At 38.7% G+C, this 27,232-nt stretch overlaps 1 pseudogene; it reads left to right on the forward strand.

Moving 5' to 3' along the window:
* Positions 1 to 3,036: 3,036 nt before the first annotated feature.
* LOC116474777 (RNA-binding motif protein, X chromosome-like) overlaps positions 3,037 to 27,232 on the forward strand; it is a 46,378-nt pseudogene continuing 22,182 nt past the window's right edge.

Below are 27,232 nucleotides of genomic sequence, written 5' to 3' on the forward strand. Positions count from 1 at the left end.
GTGTTAGCTAGCATACAGCACGTGAATCCTCATAACTAGAGGGGTTTAAAAAATTGGTGAAATATGGAGCCTGTGGCTTCTGTGTGTCAAGGTGACCTACACACCTTGCCTGTTGTCTCTGGCAGCCCCATGTGGGTAAGCGGGTGGGAGAATTGTGTAGTTGGCCTCATGCCGGGTCAGTCAATGAGAAAAAAATGCTGCACCTGATGTATCTGCTGCCTGGGATCCTTCTATGATTCTAAGTAAACAGAATATTTGATTAAAGGCTATTTGGGTCTCCTAAGTCTAACTGCAAACTCAAACCCATAATTCAGCCATGGTGTTATATTACTTGAATGCCCTATGCCTCGATTTCTTTACCTGTATGAATCCCATAGATTTTAAGAGTTGTGTACCTAGCCCAAAATAACTGCTACATAACTATTAGTTGCTATTACTACTATTACTATAGTCATTATCTTACTGAACAATTGTGGTTGTTTTCAGTAGGAAAGTGGTTTAGTTTCCCTAGTCCATCACACTGCAGAAAATAGAAGCCTGTACATTTGTTCACAAGCAGGACTATGCAGCTAGCTGTGTTACCTGAGACAAATTACTTGACCTCTCAGTTGGGAGGAGGCTGGAGAATTCTGCTTCCATCAGTCTCTCCCTCTTGGATACTGCCACACAATGCATTAAGATGGTTTCTAAGAAGAGTCTGCAATCTGTACTCTCTTCTTGTCTCTCAATTGCATTCTGTCTCTATCTTTTCCTTTCCCTCCTTGATATTTTAAAAACATTATAATGGACTAAGCAAAAATATATGAAGATACTTTACAGAGAGGGATGTAAAATGAAATGACTTTATAGTCCACTATACTAATGGTCTCCAACTCCAATGCCTGTAGGAGTGAGACAGGTAACATAAGTAGATGAGGTGTGCTGGGCCGGACAGTAGCGAATGGCGGGGACTGTGGTGAACGGGAGAGCAAAGGCCTCATTCCAAAGGGTGCTGCTCCTACCCAACTCTAGCCAACTGCTACCATGCAGGAATGTGGGTCCAGAATAGTCTTTTCTGAATGTTTCCCAAAAGACAGAAATAATAGTTTGTTTTGGTAAAATCTCCTAACTTTTAAATATTGAAACTATTTCACATTCTGTTTTAAAACCATTCTGTGGCTGGGCACTGTGGCTCACACCTATAATCCCAGCACTTTGGGAGGCCGAGGTGAGTCGATCACTTGAGGTCAGCAGTTCAGGTCAGCCTGGCCAACGTGGTGAAACCCCATTTCTACTAAAAATACAAAAATTAGCGAGGCATGGTGGCAAGCACCTGTAGTCCCAGCTACTCGGGAGGCTGAGGCAGGAGAATCACTTGAACTCAAAGGATGAAGGTGCAGTGAGCCAAGATCACACTGCTGCACTCCAGCCTCGGAAAAAGAAGGAGACTCTGTCTCAAATCAATTAATAGATAAAAATAAAACCATTCTGCATGCCTAACAAACACATTGGTAAGTTCTCTTCAGCTCACGGACTGTCATTTTGCAATTTGTGAGTGAAACTCTTCTTGTTCTTTTTTCTAGGGTTAGGTAATTATAATAAATCTCTGGATATAAATACTCATTTCAAATATCTTCATTAGTAGCTACTTTACCATAATATATAATGAATAAAATTCAATAAGAGTTTTACTTCACTGACGATGACATAAAATTAACGGTAATCCAATTGTCTGGGAGTTAATCCATTGTGGGGTAAAGTAATATTCTTTCTCTTGTGGAAAATTGTAGTAAAATGTGATATATTTTTAGAAGAATCACTGGCAAGTGGAATACGGAATAAAAAGAAATAATAAAATAGACCTGCATTTAAAATAATAGCACATTGAAAAAGAATTAAAGATAGATCTAATGACATGATGTCAGACTTATAAAAAGCATATGAATATATAATCTCCTGAACACAAATACCAATTCTTTCTTGGCTTTAGTGATTGCATCTAAAAATATTACAGCTTCCTTTAAAGCAGGTTATAATTCAAATGAGTATGTGCAAACACAGCAAACCTTGGAAGTTATAGCATAACCCACAGTTAGCACTTTTCACCTGGTCAAGTGAGAAAACTACTTCAGGGTCACATATCCAGGAGAGCAATTGAAGCTGGAGAAAACAGGAGATGCTGGCATTAGGCTGGGACTGGCTTTTACTGAGTTTGAGATGGAGTCCTGATTATAGATGCTGAGTGAGATGCTTTCTAAAGGATGAGGGAAACAGTTGGAAAATAGTGGTGCTGCAAGTCTGTTGAGTCTTATTTCTAATAAAAAGAAGGGGAGCCAATACTTTTTATATCTGATAATTGCAGAGAATGTATTTGGGAATAGGCAATTGTTGAGTTTCATCACTCAAAACATTAATGGGTAAACATGGTTCTCTGTCTGACTACCTATGGAAATGAAATAACACTACCTTAGGTGACAGTGTTAGGTTCCCAGAGCTGCCGTAACAAAGTACCAACAACCATGTGGCTTAAGACAACCAAAATGTTTAGTCTTATAGTTCTGGAGGCTAGAAGTCTGAAATTAAGGTGTCATCAAGACTATGCTCCCTCTGAAGGCTCCAGGGAAGAATCCTTCCTTGCCCCTCTTCTCAGCTTCTGATAGCTCCCAGCAATCCTTGACTTGTGGCCTCATCACTCCAATGTCTGCCTCCATCTTCACATAGCCTTCTCCCTGTGCCTTTGTAGCTTTAGATCTTTCTCTTCTTAGAAGGATGGCAGTCATTGATGTATAGCCCACCCTGATTTAGTAAAAACTCCTCTTCACTTGATTACATCTGCAAAGACTCTGTTTCCAAAAAAGGTCATATTCACAGTACAGATTGAATATCCCTAATATGAAAAATCAAAATCCAAAATGCTCCAAAATTTGAAACTTTTTGAGTGCTGACGTGACACCACAAGTGGAAAATTACATTGCACACTAGACCTCATGTGACGAGTTGCAGTTAAAATGCAGGCACATGACACACATTTTATTCAGGGCTCCCAAGGGAAAAAAGATGACCATAAATGACCTGAGGAAACAGAAAGATAAACGATTGCAGTTCTATGCTGAAAGTGATGAATGGACGTTAATGAAAAATAGAAAAACACTGCATAAAACTAAAAGTGAAGATTTTGATTGTGTATTGAAAGGGAGGATCCATCAGCATCACAGTGAATACACAGCACTTAATGGTTTGCTGATCATAAAACAAGCAAAGATCTATCATGATGAACTAAAAATTGAAGGGAATTATAAATATTCCACAGGGTGGCAGTAGAAATTTAAGAAAAGACAGAGCATTAAATTTCTAAAGATTTGTGGTTATAGAGCATCTACTGGTCACAAAGCAACAGAGAAATTCATTGATGAATTTGCCAGAGTCATCATTGATGAAAATTTGATGCCAGAATAAGTCTATAATGCTAATGAAACATCACTGTTTTTGTGTTACTACCCCAGAAAGATACTACAGGCAATTAAACAGCCCTTACAGAATTAAGGGTGCCAAGGACAGAATAACTGTTCTAGAATGTACTAATGCAGCAAGCACACATAAATGTAAATTTGCTGTAATAGAGGAACGCTTGCATCCTCGCTCCTTTCAAGCCATGAATTAGTGACTTTCTTACCAGCCTATTATGCTAACAAAAGGCATGGGTCACTAGGAACATCTTTTCTGATTGGTTTCACCAACATTTTGTGCCAGTGATACATGCTCACCGCAGGGAAGCTAGACCAGATGGTGACTGAAAGATTTTGTTATTTCTTGACAACGGTTCTGCTCATCCTTCAGCTGAAATTCTCATAAAAAATAATGTTTATGCCATGTACTTTACCCCAAATGTTACTTTGTTAATTCAGTCATGTGACCAGGGTATTCTTAGATCAATGAGAAATAAATGTAAAAACACCTTCTTGAGAAGCATGCTAGCAGCAGTGAACAGAGGCGTGGATGATAGAAGGCTTTCAAAAGGAGCTTAGCATGAAGAATGCCATGTATGTGGTTGCCCATACTTGGAACACAATGACTAAAGACAAAGTTGTGCATACCTGGAATAAGCTCTGTCCTGCAACTATGTTAAGTGATGATGATAAGCAAGATAATTATTTATGTTAAATGAGGAAGAAAAATGACAGTATGACCTCCTTACAGATGCAAAAACTATATCTTCAGAGTCCGTTAGTAAGCTGGGAGAAGTGGATATTGAAGAAGCTTTTAACATCCATAATGAGGCTCCAGGTGTTCATTTATTGAACAATGGTGAAATAGCCAAAATTGTTTTGAATCAGGGTGACAGTGATAATAGTGATGATGAAGATGATGATAACTCTGAAGCAAAAGTGCCTATAGACGACATGGTGAAAATGTATAATGGGCTTGTTGAAGGACTAGAGCAGCATGTATTCATAACAGGACAAGAAATCACACCAGTTTATAAAATCAAAGAGTAATTTCCAAGACAAAAACCCTTGTTAAGGAGGCAGATGACTATGGAGGGAACATTTTAAAACGCCACAGTAGAATGCCTCTTCATCCCTAGAAGACCCACTTTCTGGTCCCTCAACTTCTCGTGATGTTTTTATTTTACTTAAAAAATACAGTGTACAGTAACATCTTAATCACAACACAGTATTATAGGTGGAGACTAAATGCCTGTTGCTGTCTATTGTTGCCTGATGCAGATATTCTGATGATGCTACTCTGCTGCTTAGCTACCTTGAGTACATTTTTTTTTACTGCGTTGATTGTATGTCATGTTTTTCACTGTGTGAAGAAGTGTAAGAAAATGATTGCTTTTCTATGACATATAAATTAACAATCAGGATGATGGTGATGTCAAACAACCACAGATTGTCCACATTGGGTGACTGAGATAGTGACAGCTTTGCTTTGTACACATATTTTTGTTTTATGCACAAAATTATTTAAAATAGTGCATGAAATTACCTTCAGGCTATGTGTATAAGGTGTACATGAAACATAAATAATTTTTTTGTTTAGACTTGGGTTTCATCCTCAAAATATATTATTATGTATATGCAAATATTACAAAATCTGAAAAAATAATTCAAAACCCAAAACACTTCAGTACTGGACTTAGGACTTCAACCAAGCTTTTTGGAAGACACAGTTCAACTCGCAACAATGACCACAGCTTGAATAACTATGTAAAAGGCACGTGAAAGAAATGAAATAGAAATCTTGCTTTCAAATATTAGGTTGGTGTAAAACTAATTGTGGATTTTACCTTTTTTTAACTTAATTATATGAAAGATCTGACACAGATACGGATACAATTTAAATACAATCCTATGCATAAAATATGGAGAATATCATTTTAGAGCTTGAAATGATCTTCAAAATCATCTTTCCAGAGCCTTCATTTTTACATATGAAAAATTGTGGTAAACTGGAACTATCTTTGTTTTATTACTGTACAGAATATAGATATTCTAATTTATTGATCTTTTCATTTTCCTTTTGCTATATCCATCAAGGTATTTCCCAGCCTGGAATTTTAATATTGTGAATCAATATTACTTTATAATTTTAGTTTTTTACACTTAAAACTTGTGTGAATTATAATATAGAATGCTCATTAATGCATTTTTCCAAATCACTTAATTAAATAAGTTAGTTCAATAATGTTTAGCTAACTTATTATTTCTTTGCTGACTATAAATATGATGATCTTCCTCAATCTGCTTCTTTATGTTCTGTTTTTTTTTCATGGATTTGTCAATTCCTGAGTCAGATGAAAACTGTTTTAATTTCTGTGGTTTTACAGTATGGTGCAATATACGATAAAGTAGGTCTTTTCAATCTTTTTTCAAACATATTTTGGTAGATCTCAAGTTGTTCTTCAAGTAGAATTTTTAGCATTTTTTTTTTACAGTTCTGAAAAGATTTTGTTTGGAGTTATGGTTGAGATTACATTACATTTATGGACTCCTGCCAGGGCACATCAGAGACAGAGCAGGCTAAGGAAGTGTTTACGTGGAGGGGAAGTCTGGAGTAGAGTGTCAGAGCCCAAATAAGGGGAAGAGGGAACCACCGCATAGCTATTGCTTGGTATTGCATGTTAAAGGTTGAGTAGGACATGGAGAGCTTCCACAAAGCGGGGATGCCCCAGTGGAGAAAGTCAAAACATGACATCAGGTCTATGATATTCCTACCAAAGATGCATTATTTCAATTCAGTCCTAAGGAAGTATCAGACAAGCCCAGTGTAGAGAACACTCTACAAAACAACTGGCCAATAGTCTTCAAAAGGATCGAGATCATGAAGTCATGGGAAAACTAAGGAACTGTTAAAGACTGAAGGAGAATAAGGAGATACTATAATGAAATGCCATGCATTCTGAGCTGAATGTTTTTGCTATAATTTTGTTTTTTGAGTCAGGGTCTCACTCTGTTGCCCAGGCTGGAGTGCAGTGATGCGATCTTGGCTCACCGCAGCCTCTACCTCCTGGGCTCAGGTGATCCTCCTGCCTCAGCCTCTCGAGTAGCTGGGACTACAGGGATGCACCACCACCACACCTGGCTAATTTTTGTTTGTTTTGCAGTGATGGGGTTTCACCACATTGCCCAGGCTGGTCTCAAACTCCTGGGCTCCAGCGATCTCCCTGCCTCAGCCTCCCAAAGTGCTGGGGTTATAGACATGAGCCACCACACCCAGCAGCTATAAAATATTATTGAGACAAGTGGTGAAACTTGAATATTGGATTTGATGATTAGATGGTAGTAATATATCCATGTTAATTTCTCAGTCATAATAATTGTACCGCCAGTATGTAGACCATCCTTCTCTGAAGAAATATACATTAAAAGTTTAGATGATGGGGAAACAGGAAAGCAATTAACCCTCAAATAATTCAGAAAAAATACCGATCATTGATTATTCAACTTTTCTATAACTATGTGATTGCTTCAAAAATAATTTTTAAAACAGGAAGCAATTAAGTGTTGAAAGTTAATTTATAGACTAATTTGAGAGAGAATTTAATGTTTTTAGGATTAAATTGGAGAGAAAATTGAATGTTTTCAAGATTAAATTTTCCCTTCTAGGAATATCTAATATATGCCTCTATTCAAGACTTTACAAAATACTTTCCAGTGTTGTTTCTTCCATACAGGACTTGTACATTTCCCTCTTAGGTATTTTATAATATTTTTATTGTTGCAAATGGATCTTTTTTCCATTTGCTGTCACATGAAAAACCAATTGACGCTCATAGGTTTATTTTGTACCTTTGGCACTCAGCCTACTTCTGACCTTTCATTAGTTCTGCTATATCTTTAGTTCTTGCTCTTGTATTTCTTAGTACTAAATTATATATCTGCAAATAATTTTAGTTTTATCTCTTCATTTTGCAAGTTTGTACCTTATTTCTTTTCTTATTTCTAGTAATTCCAGTATAATGTAATACATAGTTTTTTAAAATCTAGTTTTTAATTGACAATAATTGTACATGTTTATGGGGTACATAGTCATGTTTTGATATATAATAATGTATAATGATCAGATAATGGCAATTAGTCTTAAAAGCTGTTATCCTTGTCTTAATCTGGGCTCCAGTAGGAATGCCAGTCATGGTTTCTTGTTAGCTCTGATATTTACTATTTATTTTTTAATTTTATTTATTTATTTATTTTTTTGAGATGGAGTCTTGCTCTGTCACCCAGGCTGGAGTGCAGTGGTGCCATATCTGCTCACTGCAAGCTCCGCCTCCCGGGTTCACGCCATTCTTCTGCCTCAGCCTCCCGAGTAGCTGGGACTACAGGTGCCCACCACTATGCCTGGCTAGTTTTTTGTATTTTTAGTAGAGACGGGGTTTCACCATGTTAGCCAGGATGGTCTCGATCTCCTGACCTTGTGATCCGCCCACCTCGGCCTCCCAAAGTGCTGGGATTACAGGCGTGAGCCACCACGCCTGGCCTACTATTTATTTTTAATACAAAATCTTTATCAGAGTACAAAAGTATCCTTTTATTCCTTAGCTTGCTAATATTTTTTTCCCTATGAATTGGATATTGAATTTGATCAAATATCATTGTGACAATTATCAAGACATTTATATGACTTTTCTTATTTAACCCAGTTGATTAATTAAATACATAGATTTCTTAAAGTTGACTCATTCATGAATTCTTGGAAATCATTCATCTCTGGGGTTTACATAGCTTTGGGTTTAATGTGATAATGTTTTAGTAGGATTTTTACAACTATATTTATAAACAATATTTGTCTTTATTTGTTCACATCTATTATGTTCTTGTTTTTAACTTTAAGGTAGTGGTAACCTTATAAAATTAACTGGAGAACATTCCAATTTCTCTGTTTTCTATAATTGCACAGATAACATAGGCTTTAATTAAACCTTTGATGAATAGAGAGACATTGCTCCTAAACCCTGAGGGTCTATTGTCTTTCTTTTCTTTTCCTCATGATTTTTTAACATTTTTGGTTTCTTTCTTGGTTATTATGCTATGCATATCTGCTGTGTTCTTGAGTATATATTTTCCTGGAAAATTATCTCTTTGCTATGTATTCTAACTTCTTTTTGTTTTTCTTAAAAGCAGATGAAATGCAGTATTCTAGCTTCTTTTGCTCCCTTGCTGTCTTATCAAAGTTTCCTTTGATACTTTCTAGTGATTTGAAAGTTACATGTCCAATTTCTATTCTTTTCCTGGTTATCTTTACAGTAACAATATATTTGAACTCACATTCCTCTGCCATTCTAAAGAACAAAATAATATCTACTTACTCACCTCATGCTGTCTCCCACTCCTTCCCAAATAAGCTAAAAACTTTGGGAGGCCAAAGAGGAGGATCATGAAGGGAGGAGTTCGAGACCAGCCTGACCAACATGGTGAAACCCTGTTTCTACTAAAAATACAAAAATTAGCCAGGTGTAGTGGTGTGCACCTGTAATCCCAGCTATTCAGGAGGCTGAGGCAGGAGAATCGGTTGAACCCGGGAGGCGGAGGTTGCAGTGAGCTGACATCACACTATTGCATTCCAGCCTGGGTGACAGAGCGAGACTCCATCTCAAGAAAAAAAAAGAGTTAACATGTTTTACATCCCTCTTTCTCCAATCTCTTCCTAGATTTTACTTAAGTAGCTCCAGGTTATTTTTAAAAAATCTTATACACTTTTATTTTAAAATGTATATTATTGCTTTACTCTTCAAAACCATAATAAATTCTTACTAAAGTATGTATTTCTTTTTAATCATCAAGTAATACAGGAATATATTCTAATTGTAAAAGTTTAATCCCTCTACATACACCTAAAGTCTTTTATCACCACCTGCAATGCCTGTGCTTTCCAAAGAAGGTATTACTGTTATAAATTTGGTATACATCTTTGCAAACATATGATGATACATGGCCTATATACCCAATTGTATAGGTATATGCAATATTTTTAATAAATAGTTTAGTGTGGCTTAAATGATTATATAACATCGTTTCTTATAAACTGACCAATACACTTTGGAGATTTTTCATGTCAGTATGCATAGTTTTACTTTACTTGTTTGAACTGTGGCATCCCATAGTACGAATGCACCATAATGTATTCAGCCATTCCTCTATTGCTAGGCAGGTAAGTAATTGTTCTTTTGAAGTTATTACAGTGTTCCAGTGAGCACATGTACAAGTGTTTCATGTGCATGTATCAGCTGGGCTTCAATCTAGGAAATAGAAAGTGCTCTAGGTTTTCCAAACATGAAAGGATTCAATATAGAAGTAAGTTGTCAATAAAATAATTATACATGTAGAAGACAGGTTTTATTCTGTTGGAACTTTGACTTCAATTTTAACCGTTGTTGATGTGACTCCAGGATTAGGCAGTTGCTGCCGTTACTACTACCAGAACTGGGGCCAGCACCCATATCCATGGAACTGGTGACAAGACAGTGGATTATAAAGTTTGCCTACTGCAAACGTTCTCACCCATTAGAGCTTTCTTGTGGGTCCATACAGTTGCAGAGAGATGGTGCATTCCTCCCTTCTGCCTTTAAAACAGCTCACGCAAAATGCATCTAAGTGGCAGAACCAAGTTTACATGTAGAATCCTAGCAGCAAGTCTGGGAAATAAAGTTTTTAGCTTTCTAATATATTCACATAGAAAAAAGGAATGAATTAGGAGTTAAGACAGCCAAACCAGTTATCTCTCACAGTCTAAACTTTCGACTACTCAGTATTCATAAACAAATTTGTATGCTTAGAAAATCTTCCAGATGCCCACATTGGCAACAATGTATTCCCACCCAACATTTTGCAACTCTGCCTCATACAAATAAAACAGACTTCCCCTCTTCCCAAAGAAAAGACCCAAATCCCATCAAAAGCTGTATCCATCCCTGATGATCATTCTTTTCTCTCGTTCAATCATAAACCTATCTTGCTATCCTATAACCCCAAATTAAATTACAGTTAACCACAACCTCACAAAAACAGAATGAAGAACAGAGGAGAGAAAATACAAAATTGGTTAATACATACAAATATATTTGTACAAAGCAAGGAGAAAAATATGTGCAGCTATTATGATAGTCCTCAGTCCTGCAACAGGTCATAAAAACACAGTTGGTATTTATAGTTTCCTTTGTTCACTACCAATTGTATGGATCAATTTGCTCTCAGTCAGCAACTCAGTGGTAAGGGTTCCATGTCTAGTAGACTGACCCAAGTCTTCTCCCTAAGTGCCCATGTCCTTCCTGGTTTTGCCCGTATTGAGTTGTATGGTTTTCCATTTATCCTTTTTATTGGACATAGAGATTGTAGGAGACACCCTAGGGAACTCTGTGAATTATAAATAATCCTTCCTATCCTTGATATGCCCCAGTAACTCCATTTCTGCTTGATAATCAAGGTCCATCACCCAAGCTAGGGCAGTAAACCTCTTCTTTGTCTATCAGTTCAGTAACATGAGAACCCCAAAGTGGCCTCAAGTGGCCAACTCAACTTTTAGTTCAGTGAAACCATTGTTGTGTCTTTGGTGGAAGTAGCCCTGCACTGGGAAATTAGGTGCTTAACCCAGCAGAGGTCAAATATGTGGGAATGGTGAGCAAAATGTTTTCAAGTGAATAATTAGATATAATCATAAAAGAAGCCACTCCCACGTCACATCTTTGATTCCCAGATGCTCCTATTTAATCTTCAGGGAGTTGGCACCATCATGTAGGACTGCCCCCAATATCACTGGGTGTTATCTTTCAGCAGATGCACAAGTGAGTTTTCAGTGGACCATCCAGCATTGTATAAGGCGTTTGGAAAACATGGTAAGATTCATAAATTTTAGAACAGTGAGCCCATTGTCACATTTATTTTTAATATGAAGTGAGTTCCTTGGGTAGAAGGAATATTGGGTGAAATATGATAACAAAGAACATTTAGTATAAGCACATGGATGGTGACTGTAGCAGAAGCACTTGGAGAGGGGAAATCCATAGCCAGAATATGATTATTTTCTATGCGTTACGTGTAATAGACTAGGTACAAGCAGGTCACGGGAAAATTTCATGAGCTCCAACTGCAGAATGCTCACTCATAGATTTGAGAGTCAGCTGGCATGCAGAAGTCTGGCCATGTCTGATGTGAAAATACTTAAATACCTGGGTACTGGATAGTAAACGGTACTTCCCTGAGCCCCTTAACTCTTTCCTTCTCTGAACTCCAGGCTGCCCTGGGTTCCTCCTTTCAGATCCAGGCAGCAGGGTAAGCAAAGATGTAAATGATCTGCTTTTGTTATGGTATAATAACACTGTTATTGTTATCTTAGGGATAAAAAAAGAGAATACAGCTCAGGAATTTCACTTCTGCTCACACATGATCCCTGGCCTTCCAAAATCAGTTTAGATGGAAACCTCCTTCATACTGAATAGTAACGTTGGTAGTTTTTCCTGCTCTATCTGCATATCTTGTGAATACATAGAACTCCTCACCATATTTTGTTTGATAAACTAACATTTTGTAAATTACGCTTTGATTTGAAACTTTCTCTGAGTTCCAACCTGAGACTGAGGCGCAGGACTTGACTTTACCTTTTCTGGGCTTGTCCTATCCCACGTTAACGAGGTTGTGGAAAGGAAAGGGGGGGATGCTTTATGGCTGGCTCTCTTAGTTTGGGCTGCCATAACAAAGTACCATAGACTGGGTGCCTTTAATAAAAGAAATGCATTTCTCATAGTCCTGGAGGATAGATGTCTGAGGTCAGGGTACCAGCATGGTTGGGTGCTGGTGAAGGCTCTCTTCCTGTTGCAAACTGCTGAGTTCTCATTGTATTCTCACAAGGCAGATAGGGAGCGAGAGAGCTCTTTGGGGTCCCTTTTATAATGCCATTCATGAGGGCTCCACCACCATAAACTATTCACCTCCCAAAGGCCTCACCTCCTAATACCATCACATTGGGGTCAGAATTTCAATATATACATTTTAGGAAGACACAGACATTCAGTTCATTGCACTGGCTTTATTGTCAGGCTCTCCCTCCAGAACAAGACCATTGTCTCGAATTGGCAGGTAGGCTCATCACTCACTTCTCGCCATGCCCCTTTCTGCTTACACACACACACACACACACACACACACACATCTTCCAGAGAACTTCCCAGTCCTCGTGTATATGCTGCCATCGTGCCCTGGCTTACAGCAGTCATGGAGTTTATTCTGCTGTAGAGTCACCTTGTCTCAGTGGGAAAGTAGGGGAGGGAAGGAATGAGTCCTATAGGTTGGGCTGCCATGTCTGTCTCAGAGAGTCCCTGATGAAGTTTATTTAAAAACATATAACATTCTGATAATAAAAGTAATATATGGACATAGAAAAAAGTATAGCATAAAAATACATAGGAAATGAGACTTTCCCTTATTTTTATTCCCCTCTCCAGTGATGGCTCTTAGCATCAGTTTTACATCATAAACACACACACACATATACATATACATGTATATATACTATATCATAGTAATTTATTGGTATATTTACCAAGGAGAATATTAGTATACAGTTATACATTTTTAAATTTAAGAATATATTTATTCCTACAGATCATCTTATTCTTTTGAACAGTGATATAGTATGCAGTGTAATTTATCTAAATCAATGTAGTATTAATAGATATCTAGTAGTTTATACATTTTGCTTTTTGATATCTATGTACATGTGATAACTTAAGGTAGAAATGTCATCTTTTCCTCTTTGGGTCTTGGACTCTTCTCAGAGGCTAGCAAAATACAGGGGCCACCTAAATGTATGGATTCATCGATTTGCTTAGAAAGCTAGATTTGCTTTAGGGCGTTAACTCAGAATCATTTTAAAGCAAAACAGTTTTCTTTATTTTTATTTGGAGAACAGAAAATTGAAGTGTGTGGTGTTGATGGGTGCAGTCTGTGTATAGCTATTCCTTAAATTAATGTCTAGCTCTTTAAAGAATGCATCTATCTATAAAGCACACTAAAATTAATCTTTATTTTTGTCTTCAAAGAAAATATTCTGCACAATGATATTTCAACTAAACACATGAACACACACACCGCAGAAGTTTCAACTACTTAGATTAGAAAGGTTTTTATACTCTACTTGTAATAACCTTAAATTTTTTAGGCACTGAACCATTGCATCATCAATTTTCATTTCTTTTTATTTTACTTTGAGATGGCTTGGTTCTAAGTTGACCAAGTCACATATTTAAAACAATTAAAAGTTTCATATTGCAGAAGAAAAATACTCTTTTCTCCACCTTGGAGTGTGTCCTTTTCTCCATTCATTTATCACCATAATACTGAAAAAAAATAGTAAACCAAAGCAGCATTTCACATCTACCCTTCTTACTTCAAACATCCAAAATGCAACTTTTGAGTATATCTGAACTTCTGCATGTACTCTTGGAAGAGGCATTAAAACAACTAAATATTCTTGAAATTGCATTTACAAATAATGTTTGTATATTTGTAATCTTTTAAGAGTATTTTATGCTGGAAAGGTGCCAGAATACAACAGTTTGTACAAATGACAAACCAAGGTGATGGAAGAAAAGCATGTGCTGATAAAAGGAAACATCACTTATTTGAAGACAGTAGGTGATGCCCATTGGTCTTAGTGGGGTCGCACTAGACTGTGACTGCTCTTCTTCTGCAATCTACACTTCCTACACCCTTCCCTTCCCATTTCTACCAATTTTTCTTGTAGATTCATTGCACCCATTCGTATTTCTCCAACTGCAAGTGATGAAGACCTGAGAATTTCCAGGCACCAAGAATTAAGTGGTGGCTATCTTGCAGGGAGATGAACTCATTGTTGGGTTTACTTTGCTCCTTACATAAAATTAAGAAAGCATTGATTGCATATGGAGATCGAGACCATCCTGGAGAACAAGGTGAAACCCCATCTCTACTAAAAATACAAAAAAATTAGCTGGGCATGGTGGCGGGCGCCTGTAGTTCCAGCTACTCGGGAGTCTGAGGCAGGAGAATGGCATGAACCCAGGGTGCGGAGCTTGCAGTGAGCGCAGATCGTGCTACTGCACTCCCGCCTGGGCAACAGAGCTAGACTCCATCTCAAAAAAAAAAAAAAAGAAAAGAAAAAAGAAAAATAAAGAATGCCCTTCCCAACCTTCAACCCAGCAACATCATTGCTTTGAGAATGCACAGGATGCTTGAAGAGAATCTGCTGCAATTCTATTGCTTCACACATAGTGAGACTGAGGCCCAATAGCTGAATAATGCTAACTGTTCGGTCACAGCAAGCTGAGGGCAGAGCTGGAGTCTCCCATCTCCCACTTCAGTGCTCATATTTACAGAGTGTGTTCAAAATGATCAGCAATGACCACAACCTTGAATGTGGGTTTGGAATGTGCCTTATATTTCAGTGTTGCTATTCCTGATCTTCTAAGAATTCAACTTAAATGAAATAATCAAACCACACAGCAAAGGCCTCATCTAAGGGGATATTGAGAATTGAAAAAAAAAATTCACTTTTTTACTTTCTTATTGCAATGTCTGTTGAACTTTTCCTATAATTATGTTGTCATTGAATATCCAAGTATTCTCTCTGCTGCATGACAATTTCATTATCTGGATATGCTAAAATGTTTCAACAATGATAATTAGGAAGTATGTTGTAAATTCTTTTAAATAATTGAAAAAAAATCTAAGGAGAATCTGTAATAAGTTTGAAGGTAAGGTCACTGCTTTACCTATGATGACCATTTAATTTTTGGTTATATAGATAGTTGAAAAAACTGGGATGATGGGATCAAAAGGCTCTCCTTGAAGGCAGAATGTTTTATCTCCTGTCAGTGCATCTTCCTAGTCCTTCACTGGAGAAAAAATACATGGATATCTTAACAGTACACCTATTGCTGCTTGAAATGTACATTATTTACCACATGAAGATAAATATTGATGTGAAGGAATTCAATGTTTGTTTGCAACAATACCAAAAGTTGTTTCAGGAAGTGGATTCCCACATAATGACACATCTAGGAGGCCAGATTGAATTCTATGATCTAGTGACAGGCATTACATCTCAAGGTGCAATGATCTAAAGACACAAGAAATGTTGGCCCTTTCAGCAGGTGCAAGATTTTCAGTAAGGGGAGCAGTGCTGCTGGCCACAAGAACTTTCCTCAGTGATAGAAATGTTTTATGTCTGTGTATCTAGCACAATAGACACTTGCCACCTATGGCCATGGGCACTTTAAAAAAATGCTAAATTGGCTGAGTGAAGTGGCTCACATCTATAATCCCAGCACTTTGGGAGGCCAAGGCAGGAGCATGGCTTCAGCCCAGGAGTCCGAGACCAGCCTGGGCAACATGGAAAGACCCCATCTTCACAAAAAATTAAAAAATTTAGCCAGTTGTGGTGTTATGCACTTGTAGTCCCAGTTACTCTGGAGACTGAGATGGGAGGGCTGCTTGAGTTCAGAAGGTCAAGGCTGCAGTGAGCCACGTTCATGCCACTGCATTCCAGCCTGGGTGACAGAATATAAGAGACCCTGTCTCACACAAAAAGAGAAAAAAAATGGCTAAATGGATAAAATGTGACACATATACACAATGGAATATTATTCAGCTACAAAAAAAATGAGATCCTGTCATTTATAACAACACGGACGGTGATATGGTTTGGCTTTGTGTCCCCACCCAAATCTCATCCTGAATTGTAATCCCCAGGTGTTGCATAGACCTGGTGGGAAGTGTAGATTATGGGGGCAGTTCCTTTCATGCTGTTCTCATGATAGTAAATAAGTTCTCATGAGATCTGATGGTTTTATAAATGGTAGTTTTTACTGCACTCTCATGCTGTCTCTCGCCTGCTGCCACGTAAGATGCGCCTGCTTCCCCTTCAACCATGATTATAAGTTTCCTGAGGCCTCCCCAGCCATGTAGAACTATGAGTCAATTAAACCTCTTTCCTTTGTAAATTACCCAGTGTCAGACAGTTCTTTGCAGCAGTGTGAGAACGGATTAGTACAGATTGTCCTGGAGGAAGTTATGTTAAGTGAAATAAGCCAGGCACAGAAAGACAAATATTCTATGTTCTCACTCATATGCGCAAACTAAAAATTGAAACGATTGAATTCATGCAGATAGAATGGTGGTTACCAGAGGCTGGAAAGGGTAGCAGGGAGGGGCAAAGTGGGATGGTTAATTAGTGCAAAAATATAGTTAGAATGAGTAAGGTCTAGTATTTGGTAGCACAACAAGGAACTACAGTCAACATTAATTTTTTACTTGAAAAACTAAAAGAGTAAAATTAGAATGTTCCTTACACAAAGAAATCATGGTGATGGATACCCTAATTACTCTGATGTGATTATTACACATCGTATGCCTGTATCAAAATGTCACAGGTATCCCATAAGTATATACAACTATTATGTACCCATAACAATTAAAAATATATTTAAAAAAATTCAAAGTGACTAGTACAACTGAGTAACTGAATTTTAATTTTATTTAATTTTTATAAATTTAAATTAAAAAGCCACACATGGTTAGTGGATACCAAATTGGTTCATGCAGTTCTAGAGCATAGAGGAGTGCTTAAGAGTGAAAAAAAACCGACACTGGAATAAGTCATGATAGGAAATATACTTTGTCCTCTGGGGAACAAAGAGTAAATTGAAGATGGCCGAGGGTTCAGGGCCCTGAAATTGACATAAAAGATAAGGTCAGGAGCACAAGTGGGAAGAATGGCTATGGACTGTAGCTCACTGACTGACAGATTAGAGGACACAAGGCAAGGATGGGAGCAAGAGAAGCTATAACTTATAAAGGGAAGGAGAAAATCTGAGGAAAGTCATATCAGATAGATTCAATTTTCGCCAAGTAGCAAGAGAACAGTGGGTCTACTGAAGTGGAGGGGATGAAAGAGTAGAGTGGTTGGAAGATGTGGAGAGAATACAGTTGTTCTGAAATGACTGGGGAGTGGCCAATAATAAGTGAAAAGCTTTCCTGGTGTTAAGAGAGGGGGCACAGCTGGAATTGAAGATAGTGGGTTTGAAATGGTTCCAAACTGCAGTTCCAGAAGCTCATTTATGTGGGTATGAGACTGGAGAAAATGTATATTGTTATAGGTCTAGGGTTGGAGTTCCCCAAATAGTCACTGCAAAAGTCCTGGGTGCAAAAAAATTGAGAAAGCTGGCAAGGAATTACTTTAGATTATAATGGGAGGTCATAAATGACCTAGAAGAGCAAGTTAGGTCAGAGAGTAAAAAATTTGAGCTGAAGACTTCAGAGGCACAAATGTGACCCATAGATCCATGATGTGGCCATGCTAATAGATGGCTGAAAAGGGCTAGAGGTGTATGTCATTGGCGATGATGTGCTGGATGGCCATCCACATTAACAATGAACAATATGGCAAGACTTGGGAGAGAAGAGGAATGGGAGCCAAATGTAATTAATAAACAAAGAGTTAAGACCTCAGAAATGAACCTCAAGAAGGAGTATGTGTCCTAGGAAGAGTAGGATGGCATGAGCATTAAAAGGTGGGCATTTTTACATGAAGGCAGAGAAATAATGCCACCTCTACCTTTGGACCCCAGAACAGTGCTGGGATCTTCATGCGCAGTCTCCCATGGCTAGGGCTGTGGGAAAGCAGTGACCTTCAGAGTAGAGGTGGATTTCAGTTAACGAAGGCAATGGAGCAAGTGTTCAGTGACTAAGTGAATGTTACTAGGAAGCTTATTTACTAGGTATGGAGAGTTCCAGAGAGCCCATGGGTGATATAGCAGCAAAGGGCGTCCTTGAGGCTATAGAGGAAGAAGTCAGCTAGAGAAATTATAGCAAAGGGACACAGCAAGGTCTTTTATGGTGTGACAAATTTGTTAATAGAATATATAGTCATTTTTGCTGACTTTCAGAATGGTTTAGAAAAAAGTAAATAGATTGTGGACCCTAAAACCCTATCACCCGCTAGCTACGGGGCAAACAGTCTTTACTACAAATATGGGACAACCAGGTCTAGAAATTGACTTTCTTTCTCATCTATTAATAGAACATGATGACCGTGTATTCAGAAAGGAAAGGTGCAATGGAAGAGCCTTGTTGATCTAATTTGCTGAATGTCTTTAGAAACAGAATGAATTCTCATTAGTCTGGGATGATTCAGGTGTGACTGTCTACCTGAAAGAGAAGGATAAATTACATTGCCTTACAAATGCTTTTACATCCCAATGATTTCTGTAAATCTAAGCTAAATTAGCTGAGATTCTTGAGTATTATAAATGTAGTGGAATATCACTACATTAGAGCTCGTGAGAGCTCCTGGCGCCCTTATTTTATAAACTTAAAACAGGTGGTCCAGCGATAGATGTTTTCTAATCTCTAAATTGAATAATATGGAATTAAGTTTGGTTAAATATTGAACATGCTGCCTTTATAGGAAAGAATAAAATAAATTTAAAATGGAATTGTCCCAGAGAAGTCTAAGATATATGTCTACTATACTTATAAGTGAGAATAATTTATCAGGTGGATATTTCAGTAACCATGTCTTTTTAAATATATTTTAAAAATTCTAATCTAGGACATAGAATGTCCCAGTGAGTTCCAGTGGAGTTATCCAAATCCAAGAAATGAAAGATAAACCCTTATTGAATAATTTAGACTTTTCTCCACTTTAAGGTGCTTTGGCTTGACACTGCTTCCTTGTTTTATTCAACTGTTCAGAAACGCATCATCTCATTTAAATTGAAGAAGCCATTGAAAATAAGTTGGCTCTACTTCCAGAATTGTAACTAAAAGAAAATTCTTTCTTCTGCAAATGATGAAGAATTTTCAGCTTGTTTATCCACAGCTAATCCTATTCCTTTGGGTACAATGTGGTACTGCACATTGAAACGTTGTAAGAGCATTACCCCGCTAGGCAATAAACACACTTCAAGAGCTTACTGGTAGTATGCTGACTCAAAGCAGAAATAATAATATCATCATTTTAAGTTGTCACATCTTCATTCTTCTTTCTAAAGACCCTTGCAGGTTTTTCAAGGTCTTTTGCCCCTCCATGACAGTTTGCTTTTGTAAGAGGCTGGTCTCAGAATTCAGATTTGTTCCATGATCTTAAAATACAGCAAAGCAAAAAAGCAAGAAAACCTTGATATTTATTTGAAATTTCCTGAGGTGAAGACTTCTTGGTCAAAAGATCAAGTAAGCCTCTTATTACTGGTGGCGTACTGGAGTCACCTACAGGGTGTTTTGGGAACTGCCTGTGACATAGAAACTACTTTTTGTTGGGAAGTTTAGTTGGGGTTGTGGGAAATAAAAGAGAAGAAAAATACAAATGTGAGAGGGGAATGTGAGGGTAGAAACCCCACTAGAGCCAAAAGTGGGCCACATAGGCAGAGCCAGAGCTAGATTAGGGGTTTCTGAAACTAGGGCTGTGGGAACAGAAGATGATTTCCCACTACATCTGGAATTGGAGGAAAAGGGAGGCTTGAAGTATGAATTCTTGGAAACTTGGGAGCTTTTTCTGAAGTTCCTAGATATTAAGAATGGGAGTCAGCTGTCTTGACTGTGAAGACACCGTGGGGTTCCCTGAGCTCATAACTACTCCATCTTAATATTTTTTAAATTCTCTCTTCCCTATAGAAACACTAGTAAATCCTTTAAGAGTGAATTTGGTCCATGAGTTTATTTTGAGACCAGTGAAGAAGGGACAAGCTAGTGAAAGAGAATCTTCAGTTTCCAGGTTTGGTGTACCAGGGAACAGAGGGTACCCAGCAGGAACAGGCTTCTTTAAAGAAGATAGGACTCAGGAGGCCTCAGGTGACCTCAGCGGGGCTCCTCCCAGAAAAGCCAGCCAAGAAGCCCCTCAGGAGTTTGGGACGGCAACCTTGGCCTGGCGGTGGCCGGGAGAATCACTGGATTGGGAGGATCTTTGAGTAGCTGTAGTTCTGGGGGTCAGAGTCAGCCACTCTGGGTGGAGCCATGGAAGAATTCATGGGGTGTGTTTAGTCTCCATCTTTTCAATCTTTCATCTTGAATTAGTACACTGCACTCCTGTCTCACTGACATTTAAAAGCTATTAATCCCTAATAGCTCTCTATTATCCTCCAAATATGATCCAGACTCCTTGACAATAAGTTCATGGCCAACTTAAGCCCACTGCCACTTCCTGATGAGGCATCCTATTTCCTGCTCTGAGTGTTGTAACCCCTCAGGAATTCCATTTTTGTTCTGCCACAGCAGGATCCTAGCTTCATGGCTTTCCCCTTGCTAGTCTTGTCTCCCTGGGTCAATTGGAGTATGACAGGTCTTTTGTTGTACAGAAAGCCACTGAGTTTCATCCTTGTTGTGTATCCAACTTATTTTCTACCTAAGCATTTTCAAGAGAGGCATAAGGGACTCTTTCTGATGCTCTGTGTTTTTGTGTAATGGGAAGAGGCGGAATGTGGGAAGGCATGGGAGATGGGAGGCAGCACACAATCCTTTCACTTCCCATTGTCATAATGACCTTCTATCCCTTTTGCTTTCTGTTATATGATTACAAAATCTCATCTCTTCCCTTTGTGCTCCCCGAGGCAGGGATTGAATCTTATTTAAATTTGTAGCTCCCAAGTCTAGCATGGTCCCTAGAACTCAGTACATATTCATTGAGTGAATTACAATTGGAATTCTCTTCCACTCTCACAACACACAACGAGTGACATAGCTCAGTGACATTCTCCATCAAGTCACCATCTGAGGCTTACAAGTTGACATGGATGACCTGTCAATTCTTAGTTATAGGTATCTTTGGTATAATCCTAGAAAGTTTGGCCCTAGAGGAAAAAGAACCTGGTGAGACATACCAGAGGATATTGACACAGCTTGTAATGGATTTAGTGCATCCTTTCTGCTAGTCTTCTTTTGTTGAAATTGCCGTATGACCCAGGCACTAAAAGCTTACAGATAAAATGGATGCATTTCTCTTTATTGGGGATCAGATCCTACTTTAAAAGACCTAGCTCCTTTAAGACCCCAAAGGACAAGCCCTAGGGGCAGAGCTGACTGGGGAAGCCTGAACTGCCTAGCTGAAGCACCAATTGCTCCAAGCTTTCAACTGACTTAAGCCTCTCCTGGAGCTTGCTTCAGACCCGGCCTTCTGACTCTGGGGAAGTAACAACTCTCATTGCACCTTGCCCAGGGAGGTTGCCGTGGGTCTTTACTCATGACTGGGCCTCAGATATGCCCCATTCAGTAGTAGTCCCCATCCTTCTGTTTAGCCTAGACCAGTCTCAGACCCGCCAGTCTCTTGTCCCCTGCACAACCCAGCCTGGCCTTGTCTCTTGCATAGACCAGTGCTGACAATGATCCTGAAACATCAAATTCCAAAAGACACAATCCCAAATGCCATAATCCTGAATGTTGAAATCCCAAAAGAGCAAAATCCCTAAAGTTCAAATTCTTAAAGTCTAAAAACCCCTAACAACTAAAATCTTTAATGTCTAAAATCACAGTCCTGAAAGATTAAAATCCCTAATATTGAAATCATGAAAGCCACATTCTGCAGAAGGGATTAGTGTGTTTTCAACAGTATGAAGGATAATTGCACCATATTAGTCAGAACTATTAACTTGTTTTTGTCTTTACTTGGTAATTGTGGTTTAAGATGCATGTGGGTGCCAACTCGATAAGGGGTGAACTTGTGGACTTAATTTAGGTGTCAACTTGACTGGGTTAAGAAATACCTAGTAGGTATTATTTTGGTTGTGTCTGTGAGGACTTTTCCAGAGATTAATGCATGAGTCTGAGTGGGCTAGGTTGGAAAGATCTGCCCTCAATGTGGCTGGGCACCATCCAATCTGCTGGAGGTCTAAGGAGAACAAATACAGAAGGCAAATTGGTCTCTCTCTAAGAGCTAAGACAGACTTTTCTTCTGCTACGTTGGACATCAGAACTATAGGCTTGCCAACATAATTGTTATTGGTGCTGCAAAAGCAGAAAATTGCTTCATTGCAATGGCTGAGGAATAACGAACCAGACTTTCAAATGGGCAATGTATACTTACAAAATGTGTAGACCACATCCGCCCTCCAAATACAAGTGCATATATGGTATCCTCCCCTAGATGCTGAAGTGACTGAGCAGAGGATGGCTTGTGCCAATGGGGTGCAGGGCCTGGGTGAGCCATACCATATGGCTTATCTATACCCAACATCTGTCTTCCTGGCCAGGTATGGTGGCTCACACCTGTAATCCCAGCACTTTGGGAGGCCAAGATGGGCAGATCACTTGAGGTCTGGAGTTCGACACCAGCCTGGCCACCATGATGAAACCCTATCTCTACTAAAAGTACCAAAATTAGCCAGCTGTGGTGGCAGGGGCCTGTAGTCCCGGCTACTTGGAAGGCTGAGACTTGAGAATTGCTTGAACCAGGGAAGTGGAGGTGGCAGTGAGCTGAGATTGCACCACTGCACTCCAGCCTATCTTAAAAAAAAAAAAAAAAAAAAAAGTGCTCACAAACATTGGTCTTCCGGTGAAATCAGGTGAAACTAGTATCAGTGTCATCAGAAGACAGCATTTACTGAGTCCTTTTTATGGACCATATGTCATATTTTCTAACCCATTTTTTTTCTTCCTAACAACACTCTAAGGTCAGTGCTATGAGGTGCATGTGGAGAGCCCAGGAGTGAGCATCTCAGTCTCACTCAGGCGGACTTGTTGCCCCAGCTGGGAGTGCTCTCAGCTCCTTCAGGGGCTGCCTCAGCTGCAGAGCATCCCCTCTCTCAGGGGGGGTAGGGCATGCCCTTCCCATGGTGGCCTGAATCTAGTGGCAGATCATTCAGGGCACAAAGACCCACGTGGGGACAACTCTGAGGGTTGACTGAGTCCTTTTCTGGTCTGCATGGCACTTCAACTTCTCCCGTCACCCAGTCCTGCTTCCTCCCCCTCCCTTCTGCAGGTGTTGATTTCTTTTTTTTTTTTTTATTATACTTTAGGTTTTAGGGTACATGTGCACAATGTGCAGGTTTGTTACATATGTATCCATGTGCCATGTTGATTTCCTGCACCCATTAGCTCGTCATTTAGCATTAGGTATATCTCCTAATGCTGTCCCTCCCCCCTCCCCCAACCCCACAACAGTCCCCGGAGTGTGATGTTCCCCTTCCTGTGTCCATGAGTTCTCATTGTTCAATTCCCACCTATGAGTGAGAACATGCGGTGTTTGGTTTTTTGTCCTTGCGATAGTTTACTGAGAATGATGTTTTCCAGTTTCATCCATGTCCCTACAAAGGACACGAACTCATCATTTTTTATGGCTGCATAGTATTCCATGGTGTATATGTGCCACATTTTCTTAATCCAGTCTATTGTTGTTGGACATTTGGGTTGGTTCCAAGTCTTTGCTATTGTGAATAGTGCCACAATAAACATACGTGTGCATGTGTCTTTATAGCAGCATGATTTATACTCCTTTGGGTATATACCCAGTAATGGGATGGCTGGGTCAAATGGTATTTCTAGTTCTAGATCCCTGAGGAATCGCCACACTGACTTCCACAATGGTTGAACTAGTTTACAGTCCCACCAACAGTGTAAAAGTGTTCCTATTTCTCCACATCCTCTCCAGCACCTGTTGTTTCCTGATTTTTTAATGATGGCCATTCTAACTGGTGTGAGATGAAACACCCTGCACCCAAACACGATCTCAGCATCCGCAGAAGCCAAACTGTGACACCCACACTGCAGGACACTCCCAGGACCTGGCTGATTGTGAGGATGCACACCTGACATCATCCAAGCTAGACCAGAGACTCTCACCTGTGGATTGAGAATGGTGCTGGAGAGGGCTGGTTCAGCTCTGCAATGAGGCCAGACTTAAGATGGTCAGCTTAAACCTAAGTCACTTAAAAAATTAATATGAATGCTGATTATATTCTAGCTGGAAGAATGTGACTAGTTTATGGTATTTGAATTTAATTGCCCACTCTGCTACAGGAACATATGTGTAAAACTCTCTAATTATGTGTCAAAAATATGTACAGTAATATGTAGGACTAGATATGTCAAAATCCTACAACAAGTCATCTAAAACTACCAGGAGAAAAACGCTTTTCTTTTCTTTTTTTTTTGAGATGGAGTCTCGCTCTATCACCCAGGCTGCAGTGCAGTGGCATGATCTCGGCTCACTGTAACCTCTGCCTCCCAGGTTTGAGCGATTCTTCTGCCTCAGCCTCTCGAGTACCTGGGATTACAGGCACCCACCACCATGCCCAGCTAATTTTCAAATTTTTAGTAGAGACAGGGTTTCATCACGTTGGCCAGGCTGCTCTTGAAATCCTGACCTCAAGTGATCCGCCAGCCTCGGCCTCCCAAAGTGCTGGGATTACAGGATGCGCCACCATGTCCAGAAATATGTTTTTTAAAAAGTCGTATAATTGGAGAGTCAAGAAAATTCTTGGGCTCAGGGACAAAGTGAGAAAACCAGTCTGAGGTGTGTATGGATTGCTGAAACTGCTGCAATGTCTGAGAACAATCTATTGAGCCTCATTCTTAGAGCTTTTCCTAAAAGAGAGTTAGGACAGGCTAATATCTAAGAAAAATGATGAATAAGAAGAAAATAAGTCCAGAAGGCTCAGCAGAGAAAACTCTCTTAGCTTCCATTTTGGGTGGGCGTGGAAAAGAAAGAATCTCCCCCAATATTTCAAGGCCAACGGCCATAACAAGGGGTTTTAGGCTTTGTATGTGCACTATTTGTGTCATGTAGGCAATCCCAAGATAAATGAGGCCCTGGTTAGACATTGCCTTATGTGACCTCAGAAGTAAAGACAAATTCTTTCTAGAGCAATGCACCTTCTATCCAGCCCTCCTACTCCCATAAAAGAGAGTTCCTACAATTGTAAGCCCTTAAAAAAACAAAACAAACAAAAAACAAACAACAACAACAAAAACCTGAACATACAAAGACAAGCCAATATGAATGAGAGTTAGTAGAAATAACAAACACAGAACTGGACCCACAAAGAAGTATAGAAGGCAATAAATAAAACAACTAGGTTTAATATATTTTTTAAAATAGAAGTTTGTAAAAGAGTAAGGCAAATTGGACAAAGATCAACTTTAACTTCTAGAAATTAAAAAAATAATTTAAATGGAAAACTTAATGGTATGGCTGAAGAGCTAAATAAACATAGCTAAAGAGAGAATTATGAGGACTCCAGATTAGAGAAACAGATCAAAATATAAAAGAGAGAGGTTAAAATGCCTGAGAATTTTTCTGGATTGTTGAAAAATACATCTCTCCAGTTCAAAAGACCAACAAAGTCTATCTAGGTAAATACAAAAAATCCATAATTAGAATTGTCTCAGTGAAACTATAGAACACAGATAATACAAAGAAGTGGTTAAGAGCAGCCAAAAATGGGGAAAAAAGGCAATTTACCCAAGAAGAAATAATGATTAGATTGAAAGCTGAGCTGTCAACAGCAGTGATGGAGCCTAAAGATGGTAGAATATTAAAATCTTCAAAGTATAGATGGAAATATAAAACAAGAAGAATGCCAGTTTGTTGGCTCATGCCTATAACCCCAGCACTTTGGGAGGCTGAAGTGGGCAGATCACTTGAGGCCAGGAGTTTGAGACCAGCCTGGCCAACATGGTGAGACCCCCCCTATCTCTACTAAAAATATAAAAATTAGCTGGGCATGGTGGTGCCCCCTTGAAATTCCAGCTACTCAGGAGGCTGAGGCAGGAGAATTGCTTGAACCCGAGCTGCGATCATGCCACTGCACTCCAGCCTGGGTGACAGAATGAGGCTCTGTCTCAAAAACACAACAAAACAAAAGAAAACAAACAAACAAAAAAACCCAAAAGGACCCAAGAATTGCATCCATAGCAAAACTATCTTTTACAAACATGAAGAAGATATTTTCTGTATGATAAAACTGAAAGGATTTACCGCCAATGTATTCTTGTTTACGGAATTTCCAAAAAGCGTTTTTCAAGTGGAAGGAGAAAAATCTCCAAAAGAAGATCTGAGCTGTAAGAAAAAAATGGCATATAAACAAAATGATAAATATAAGATCTAGTGTATATTGATAGTACTAATATAAAATGATGTCTGATTTGTGAGGTTGACAGTAGACAATATTGAGTTAAAAGACTGAATAAAAATTGAATCTAAGCTGGGGGAATGGGTTGGCAGTGGTTGGGAATTTTTAAAAAACTGTATTATTTGAGACAGAGTATATTATTTGACAGCTATATATACACCTGGTATAACAGACCAAAAATATGTGAAAAAAATTAGTAGACCCACAAGAATAAATCGCCATATACAACCTCAGGGTGAGAAATTTCAACATAACTTTCTCATTATTTATAGGCCAAGAATAACAGCAAATATAGAAAATTTGAATGAAACAATTAGCAAGCTTAACTAATGGGCAATATGAATTACAATTAAAGAGTGTAAGTTATTCTCCAATGTACATTTACAAATTAATTATGTACTAGGATATAAAGCAAATCTTGAAAAATTTCAAGAAACGGTTATCACATAGACCCCATTCTCTGACCACAACCCAATTAAATCAAAATTTAGACAATAAAACAATAAAGTTTAAAAATTTAAAGGAATTAGATAATAGGTCAAAGATTAAATGAAAATTTTAAATGCTAAAAACTAAATAATAAAAAATATTGTACAGTGAAACTTGTGGAATACACAAGTTTCCCTCCAAGGGAAATTTATATGCAGAAAATGTATACTA

Source organism: Hylobates moloch, unplaced genomic scaffold (assembly GCF_009828535.3).
Source record: "Hylobates moloch isolate HMO894 unplaced genomic scaffold, HMol_V3 SCAFFOLD_2, whole genome shotgun sequence".
Lineage (NCBI taxonomy): Eukaryota > Metazoa > Chordata > Mammalia > Primates > Hylobatidae > Hylobates > Hylobates moloch.